The sequence below is a fragment of the Aulostomus chinensis genome, chromosome 16 (genome assembly GCF_037954235.1).
Source record: "Aulostomus chinensis isolate RoL2024-O1b breed Wild chromosome 16, RoL_Achi_v1.0, whole genome shotgun sequence".
Classification (NCBI taxonomy): Eukaryota; Metazoa; Chordata; class Actinopteri; order Syngnathiformes; family Aulostomidae; genus Aulostomus; species Aulostomus chinensis.
Genome location: NC_141335.1, coordinates 11,841,502 through 11,850,402, shown reverse-complemented (window position 1 = coordinate 11,850,402; position 8,901 = coordinate 11,841,502).

The following is an 8,901-nucleotide window of genomic DNA, read 5'->3' as shown; positions in this document are numbered from 1 at the left end:
AATATGATAGGAAGAAAGCTTTTAATCACTGAATAAACCATTTGTAAAATGTTCAACAGATATGAGCTTCAAGTTAAAATAAGTGAAACACTGAAACTTCAGATGAGTTTACAACTTGAACACCAGAGCCATCAGTTCAATGTGAGGAAGGTCCTATTGTCTCTGTGAGGTGAGGTGGTACGGTCCTTAGCCCCTCTCTTGCTTTGAACCTTCAGGTAGGGAGATTCCCACCTCCGGCCTCCTGTTGGCTCACACACCCTGGAAACACAATACGGGGTCTTCTCCTCTCTCTCTCTCCCTCTCCCTCTCTCTCTCTCTCCACAATAGGCTGCCACCTGTCTGATTCATCCATGAAAGAGGAGCTGTATGAATGACTCAATTTGTTAGAAGATTTTGTTGGCCATGAAAAATCCCTGCCAGCCGTCACATTATAATGTTAATCCACACAGAGTAAACTGATACATGTACACTTGTGTCACATAGAATTCTTAAAACAAAAGCACATCTTAACAAATTGTAGTCTTTATTCTTGAATTTAGACCTAAAATGTTTTTTTTTTTTTTTGTTTTTTTTTAATCATTCCAGTAATTTGGGCATGTGATCCGGGATGTAGAAAAATAAATCATTAAACTAACCACCCCTAAAATCTCTTTAATTTCAGGATTGATGCATGGCAAAATAAGGCTATCGTGAAAATAAATTGAAATGTTGGTGTCATCGGGTTGATTATCATTGACTTTTCACCTGCAGTGTATTTCAAAACCATTTTGCATTTCATCGGTCGTAACGACTGGACAACAGGTGCACTAGGAATCCACCACATCTGCACAGCATGCAGGTAGACGTATTTATTTGATGGCTGTGAACCTTTATTACCCCTCTGCAGTATCACCTTGAGTCTTTGATGTTTAACCTGCCCGCCTGCTTGAGCAGAAAGATATTCTGGACCCTGTCACTGCTGAACTCTAGCTGACCTCTCCTCGTCTACCTACAACATACCAATTTATTTCCTGCATCAATGCCCCGTATATGCAACCCCTCCTCTCCGCCCCCGCCCTCCTGCTCATCTCAGATTGTCACCTCTGCTCCATTCCTGCTGCGCTTTTAGCCCCACATTCTCTCTCTCTCTAACTCTCTCTCGTCTTATTTCATCTCTTTCCTCTCTGCCATATTCAACCTCCACCCTTCCAACCCTTTTATCAACCCCTTTTCTCCTTTAAATTTCCTCCATGCTTCATTTCAACTTCAGGCATCAGCAGCTAGCAACCCTAATATGATTTCCAGCTGAAATGAAACGTGCAAATTTGCTGCAGCCTCTCTACATCCCCAGTGGGTTCCCTTTGGAGTCTACTTCATTAGGCCACAATGGGTGGAGATCCCCCCCCCCCCCCCGAGCTGCAGAAGAGTGAAGTTTAACATTTTCTAGGTCTTGTGTTTGTGGAAACTGCATCATTCATTCCTGCAACATCCCAAAAGCTCTGCTCTTGCATCTTTCCCCGATATGCAACGTGTTTGTGTGTGTGTGTGTACTGTTGCAAGTGATTGCGCGCAGATCACTGTGTGATCAAGGTTTCCTAAAAAAGACAAAAGGTTTCTACAAGACTGTTTATTTCATAATCAGTGACACGGGGATGTTGCATATTTCTATTCTCTCGGGAAGTCATAGCTGCATGGAGGACAACGTCAGTGAAGGCATCACTTTGGCTCACACAAATATCTAGAATGATTGGTATGAAATTTTGAAGACCCTCATGGTCCCCAGCTAAATTGGATTCTACTGACTTTACTTCTAAACTTTCCACCAACTCCGCCATGAAAAATGAATAACGATTGGATGGATCATCATGACATTTGTTAGCAGCATTCATGGGTCCAAAGGTCTCTCTCTGTCAGACTGATAAAAGAGGAGTGTGGGATAATGGAAATGTTTGACTTCATTGTTAAGCAACCACAACTGCAAATGAATCTGATGTGACTTGAGCTGAAATCTCTTTCATAGACGAGGGAATGCATCAAAGTTTAATTTCGGAAAGCTGAGGCTTGTGCATTCACATCATTTCATGATTCACATGAATCTATCTTTTAGTTCAAACTGTGTATTTTAGCTTCTGGGAAAGGTAAAGATGCCTTTTATTCCACTTCATTTCACTCTGAAAAAGAGGCTGAAGGTAGGTCTACTGTTAGGTAACGTAAAATTAGCATGCTAAATTAAATTACCACAGTCCAAACAACTCATGTAGATATGTTATGTGGCAAATTCAGTAACATAGAAGCGTAGCACATGATCAAAACAATCAAACATTTAATATACAGAACAAAGTAAAGGTATCCACAGTTCCACAGTTGCCACTTACAACAATATGAGGGCTAACATTTTTGATACTGTAAGTTCACAAATGAATTATATAACAAAATGCAGAAATGTAATATATTACACTTTTAACCTTTACCAAGAGCATCTACTGGAGTTTTCCCATAAATATTGGCAGAACTTCCATCAGTTTAAGTTATTCTTCATGTTTATTGCACATCAGCAAATGTCAGAATGACGATTTACTCCTGAATTATTAGCGAGACCAATTGCACTGCGGCTAAAATGTTTCAAGGATATAGGGCAAAAGCATCAACCGTGATTGATAATTTGTTTCTCCCTCCTGATGTAAGATTGTATGCGCATGTTGAGCTGGATTTCTGAAGAGGGTCAGTTTAGGCCCCTACAAAAGAATAAGGGACTCTGGGAATCAACTCAGCTGACAAATCTCACACTCTGTTTGCTGTAACAGCTTCATCAAACAAAATTAAAGAGATTATTAGGGAATTCCTCATGCTCACGCCTTAGTAGAAACACTTCACTGCCAGCCTTTGTTTTCAATCCGCTTTGGTCCGTCTGTGTCTGTCTGTGACGGCTGGAGAACTGGATCATATGACTCACACATGCTTGGTCCCCTCAGGGTCTTCATCCACCGCCAGACACCTGACCAAAGCTCGACCTCAGTCTTAACATGAATCAGAGTTATCAAAGAGAGGGAGAGTGCTTCTAAAATTATTCGCAAGAACCTGACCACATTCTTGTAGGGCATTGTTGTGGTTTGTACCCTACAGTATGGTGTTTATGCATAAACCAGCCTCACTTGTCCAACTTTTGAGTCTCATCAATAGTTTAAGCCTCATTGCCGTGAGTTTTAAGCCGTTCAATAAACAATGAAAGTGCATCCAGGATAATTCTGTCAAACAAACAACGCTGTTGGATTTCCAAGATAAAGCGGTTGTTTTTAGCCCTTTAAACACTCATTAGACACCGTAACATCTCTGTCAAATTCCCAATTATAACGCTCCAATCCCAGAGCGGCGCGACAGCATTCTATGGAGGCTTATTTGCATATTTCCATAATAGTTCAATCAGGAGAGTGCAATGTAGCATAAAACACTTTACCCCCTCGGATTCCAGCTCTGGTCGGAGCCAGCCAGCTCATCCAATATTGAATTCTTTGTCTAGGAGCAGAATCAGTGTGGCTGGGAAGCAGAGAACTGGGGCAGAAAACAGCTTCATCTCTGTTTTGATACTACTGTCGGTTCAGAGCCGCTCTTCTCAAGGTTGCTCTTGTAAACCAATATGACAGCACTGTTTCTGTTGAATACTTGGCTGTTGCAGTCAAGGCCGTGGCAGTGCACGCCAAACACGGTGAAGAGATGATTATTTAATACATCTACCCAACCACACAAGCTCATTAGAAGTATTTCTGTGGAAAAAAAAAAAACATTCCACTCCAATAATTTATTCAGTCACCAGCCACCACTTTGATCCTCCTTTTATTCACCATGCAGAAGCACTCAATACATTTTAATTACTGTCCCATATGTTGAACCATCCGGTTACACTGGCACTGCAGCTGAACTCTGACCGCAGAGAAACTCGGGTAAGATATCATTAAAACTCGTGAAATATATAAATGCACCCAAAATGTACTTTAGGAAAGATGCTGTGAACTTGCAAAATTGTACATGAAATTCAGACTTACTCTCATTAAGGCAGTACTTCACTCAAATAGTGTTTCAAGTACTCACAAAGAGGAAAAAGAACAGTAAAGTACATACACTCAGTACAAAGAAGTACTGAGAGTACAAAGATGTTTTTTTTGTCCAGCATCACTTGGATCACTCCAACTCACTGTGACTCCAGATTACAGAAAGATTTAGATTACTTTAGAACTTGAAAAGCCTCTTGAATGAGATATGAAATATCTTTTAAAGAAATTCAAGCAACTCCACTTGTCTTCTTTCTCTGCTATAACCTGATGGAGAATTTTCAACGTGTTGCCACGTTGCATTTCAGCCAATGTGTTTAACCGTCCACATCAACTGTTTACCTTCATAGAACTGCTTAAATGTGATTATTCAATATTCCACTGAGTAGAATTCAGACCACTTCCTGCCGTCATCTCCTCTTACAAAGCTGAATTTTTTAAAAAAAATAGTTCACCGAATTAATGAACCAAGCCGACACTCTCTACAAGCTCATTTAAAGGGTATAGCTTAGCTCAGTGACTGCTAGTATGTATGTAATATGAGGATAATGGCAAGCTCAACAAACATAAAAGTATTTTGTCCATTCTGGCTGTTGTAGCTGAAACATGGCAGGCTCACTGGAAGAGGATCTGATCAATATGGAGATAAAAGTTGCTCACTGTAAGCTGACAATTTTTAGTTTTGGAGATCCTCTAATAAAAAACATAGTCATGAACATTATTCTACCAATATAACTTCTTAAATTCTACTCCACGTGCCTTTTAAAGGTGGTGCAGTGGTCAGCACTGTCGCCTCACAGCAAGAAGGTTCTGGGTTCGGGTCCCGGCTCGGGCACAGAATCTTTGTGGAGTGTGGAGTCTGCATGTTCTCCCTGTTCCTGTGTGGGTTCTCTCTGGTACTCCAGCTTCCTCCCACAGTCCAAAGACATACAATTGGCTGATTGATACTCTAAATTGACTGTAGGTGTGACTGTGAGTGTGAATGGTTGTCTGTCTATATGTTTTGGCCCTGTGATGGACTGGTGACCTGTCCAGGGTGAACCCCGCCTCTCGCCTGTAGCCACTGGGCTCCAGCCCCCCACAACCCTTAACAGGAATAAGCGGAAGAAAATGGATGGATGGACCTTTTAAAGTGACCATCAATGTACCACCAATCCACTGACTTGAATTATTCTGGTTGGTGAATTCTAATGACGTAACAAACATTGTTTTGACATCTTAATTTACCAAAAGCTGATGTGAAAGCACACAATCTCTTTAAAACATTTTATTGGCAGTGTTTTAGAATCAAAATTGGTCATAATATCCTCAGAGAAACAGTGGTACAATGCCAAACATGGTGGGTACAATGAGACCATAAAACAACCTACAATTTCTGGTATTGTTATTCTTTAGCCTGCATTCATCTGTTTAGGAAAGAGTGCATAAATACATAGCATCTCAGGAAAACTGACATTATGACCCACTTGCTGCCTCTTGATCACACAGAAAATCAAATTAATGAACTACACCATTTTGGGTAATGCACCATTTGAAATCACCCCTTTTTCTGTGTCTCTCTGTGATATGAACCCACTGTCAGCAGTAATCACAGTTGAGCAGATTCCCAGGCCACCAGATTAAAGCTAACTACCTCCACTAGCTAACGCTTCTTAAACTCAACCTCTACTCTCAGATTTATTTATTCTTCTCCAGCAGCGGCTCATTTTTTTCGAACTGAGCCTAAAATGAGATGCCAAGAGCAATCCTCCCTGGATTATTTAAAGAGAGACTTCAAAGGGGTGCAATTATAATCCTACATTATTGATACGGGGAAAAAACAGGACGTAAGTGTCTTATTGAGTGGAAAGGAACTGTCATCGTGGAGAACGCGAGCACATGATAAATGCTTTTAGGGTTTAGGGTTAACTTTTTGATGTGACATAAAGTAGGTGGTGGAATTAACATTTCAAATACACAAAATTGCATGTATGCACATCACATCACATGCACGAGAAAATATATCTGTGCATATCCTTGAATTGTGGTTGCCAGTTGTAAATGTTTTGTATTTTGGCTTCTATTATTGCAGAAGCAAATTATAAAGAAACACTCATAAACATGGCCCGGAGTCCTGAAATGGATGCTGTAGTTTCCCACAACAGCATCCTAATCTCAATAAGATTTTATCTCCGCCCACATATTTGCACGCATGGAGCCCCCGCACTTCGACAGAGGCAAACACACGGTCTATAGTATAATGTGCTGTTGAGGGAGCTGCAGCCTTCTGGAAATGTTTGCTCACAGATCTGGCAAATAGAAAATAAATGGCCTGACCTTTCCCTATGGAGTGTTCATAAATGTCACTGGTGTCACAATGTCTAATACACGCACGCACGCACACACACACGCACACACACACACACACACGTCCGCATGCACACACAAACAAAAGCGTGCACTCTAAATTAGCCAGCTTATTCTTATGGAGCCCTGGAGTGGCCATGGAGAGGGCTGAGATTTAAAAAGAATACTTTGAGCCCATGAGAAATAACTTGTTCCCTCAATATAACTTGTTTTTTGGCCACAAGATATAACTTAATATAGAATAATTAAATTAAGGGAACAAGATATCTTGTGGATTTAAAATAACCAAATTGTGGGATCTTTTTTTATCACATGGCCTAAAACTTACTAAACTTGCTTCATTGAGGGAACAGCTTCCATATTGTGTCATTAAAACAACTAAATTGAGGGGAAAAGGTAAATCTTGGGGGTAAAAATAACTAAATTGAGGGAACAAGTTACACAATGCTGCCTCAAAACAACTAAATTGAGGATATGTTATATCTCGTGGTCGTGAATTAATCAAGGAATACATTTTATAGTCACAATAGTCATAATAAAATAAAAATATGTCTTTGTCCATAAATATTCTCTCTATGTCTCTCTCTCTCTTGCAACCCCAGGGTTCTGTGGATTCTCACTCATGCAGTAGCAGCGGTGCTGTGTTTGTTTGCAGAAAAAAATATTTTGTGCCCTCATATCTTATATTAACTGTTCTGACCCAGATTAACATGTTTGCACGTGGGTGTGCACGTGTTTCTGCATTTGTAGTAGTAAGTGGCTGTGATTTATTCTGCTCATGTCCCAGAGAGCTCAGTGCAGATGGTTATTTTAGTCAGGCAAACGCTGTGGGCAGCACACTGTCATGTTGTGTCAATCTAGTTGCAGGCAAAAGGTCCACTGCTGCAGGTTAATGATCACATTACCACACGATTTGAGAAATGATGAATGGAGGGAACCTGAAATGATATAACATCCAGCCTCGCTGTTACTTTACATTCCGCAAGCACCGTAACAATTTTCTCTCAGAAGACCTGCATGAAAAATAACATTTAGCAGCTCAGTGACCAAATCAGAACCCCCCTAGACTTTTTAATGTCACATGGATTCCATCTCAAATGCACATTTTTACATGATGCAATTACTAAAGTGTCCAGAACTGGACGTTGATGATGGCTGATTTATTGCTTCCTGCCACAACATTGAGATCAAGCCCCAACCTTGTTTCTAATATCAAAACAGGTCAAGGGTGGGTTAGCAACACTTCCTTCACAGGTACGTGTGGGACTCAAAGATCCCTGTGTTTAGTTCCTCTTGCACAGTTCAGGAAAACAACACATCCTGCAAATGTTTGTTAAATCAAGCACACATGCAAAGGCTATGCGGAAAACAGAGCGCAGGGTCTTAGCTTAAAACAGCAGCTGTGGAACTGTTTGGATTGGCTGAGGTGATGCAACAGTCTCCAGACATGCAGCAGATGTGCCTGAACACACAACTATTGCGTCCAACCGGCTATTCTCCGTCTGAACTGCAGCCGTAAATGTTGTTGTTGAAGGGTCTTTGAACTCACTGGAGTGTGAGTCATGCATGCAGTCTCTGATAGTAAAATGATGTGAAGAGGGCATGTGTGTCATGTGATGAGAGGGAATGCAGAGTCAAACCCCACGGGTCATCATGACACTAAATCAGCTGCCCCCTCACCTTTGACCCGGAATGAGTCAAAACATTATTCGACCAGCAGGATCAGTTGACGATGTGCCTGTCCGCTTTTGATGGGCAGCATCTCTCTCTCTCTCTCTCTCTCTCTCTCTCTCTCTCTCTCACTCAACAAATGGTCTAAAGCATTACTACAACATCAATATACAATGTACTTAATTTAATCTTTTTAGATTTTTTTCTACAAAATCAAATTCCCTTCTTTATCTTGACCCCAGAGACCTCACCCCCCTCTACTCTGTCCCACTCTGTATTTACCCCCAGCCTTTCTTAACAACTCCCCGTCCCCCCTCCCCCCTTAACGTTATGGCCTCAAAAATATCTTGGGGAATGTTTTGGATGGAAAGTGATGAAAAGCGCATATCTAATAAGGTATACAGTGCTTTGTTGTTGTTGTTGTTGTTCTTGCCTGTTTCCCTCATCATCCTCAGTCATGTATCAAGTTCATGCTCCCAAGCTGTCCTGGTGGTTTCTCTGCCCCCTCTGGTGCTCCAGGGAGCAGCCCGAACGACCAAACGCTACCTCTGTCACATGTGGAGTCACTAGCCACATCTTTTCATCTGATGCTGAGGAATTTCAACAGGAGGACATGTGCATGGAAGGATCATAATACACCCCGCCCCCCTTTCCCATTTCCATTCCCCTCTGAACAAGTGCACTAAGCAACCATAAGAGGCGCTACAGCAGCAGCTACTTGAGTCTGCAAAATTTGCACAATTTAACAACATCATAGTGCAATAAAACCGTCCAAAAACATAGTGAATGAAGCAGTTTTACTTGGTCCACATAAAAAAATAAAAGCAAAAATCACCCCCAAAAAACATAAGCAAGGAAA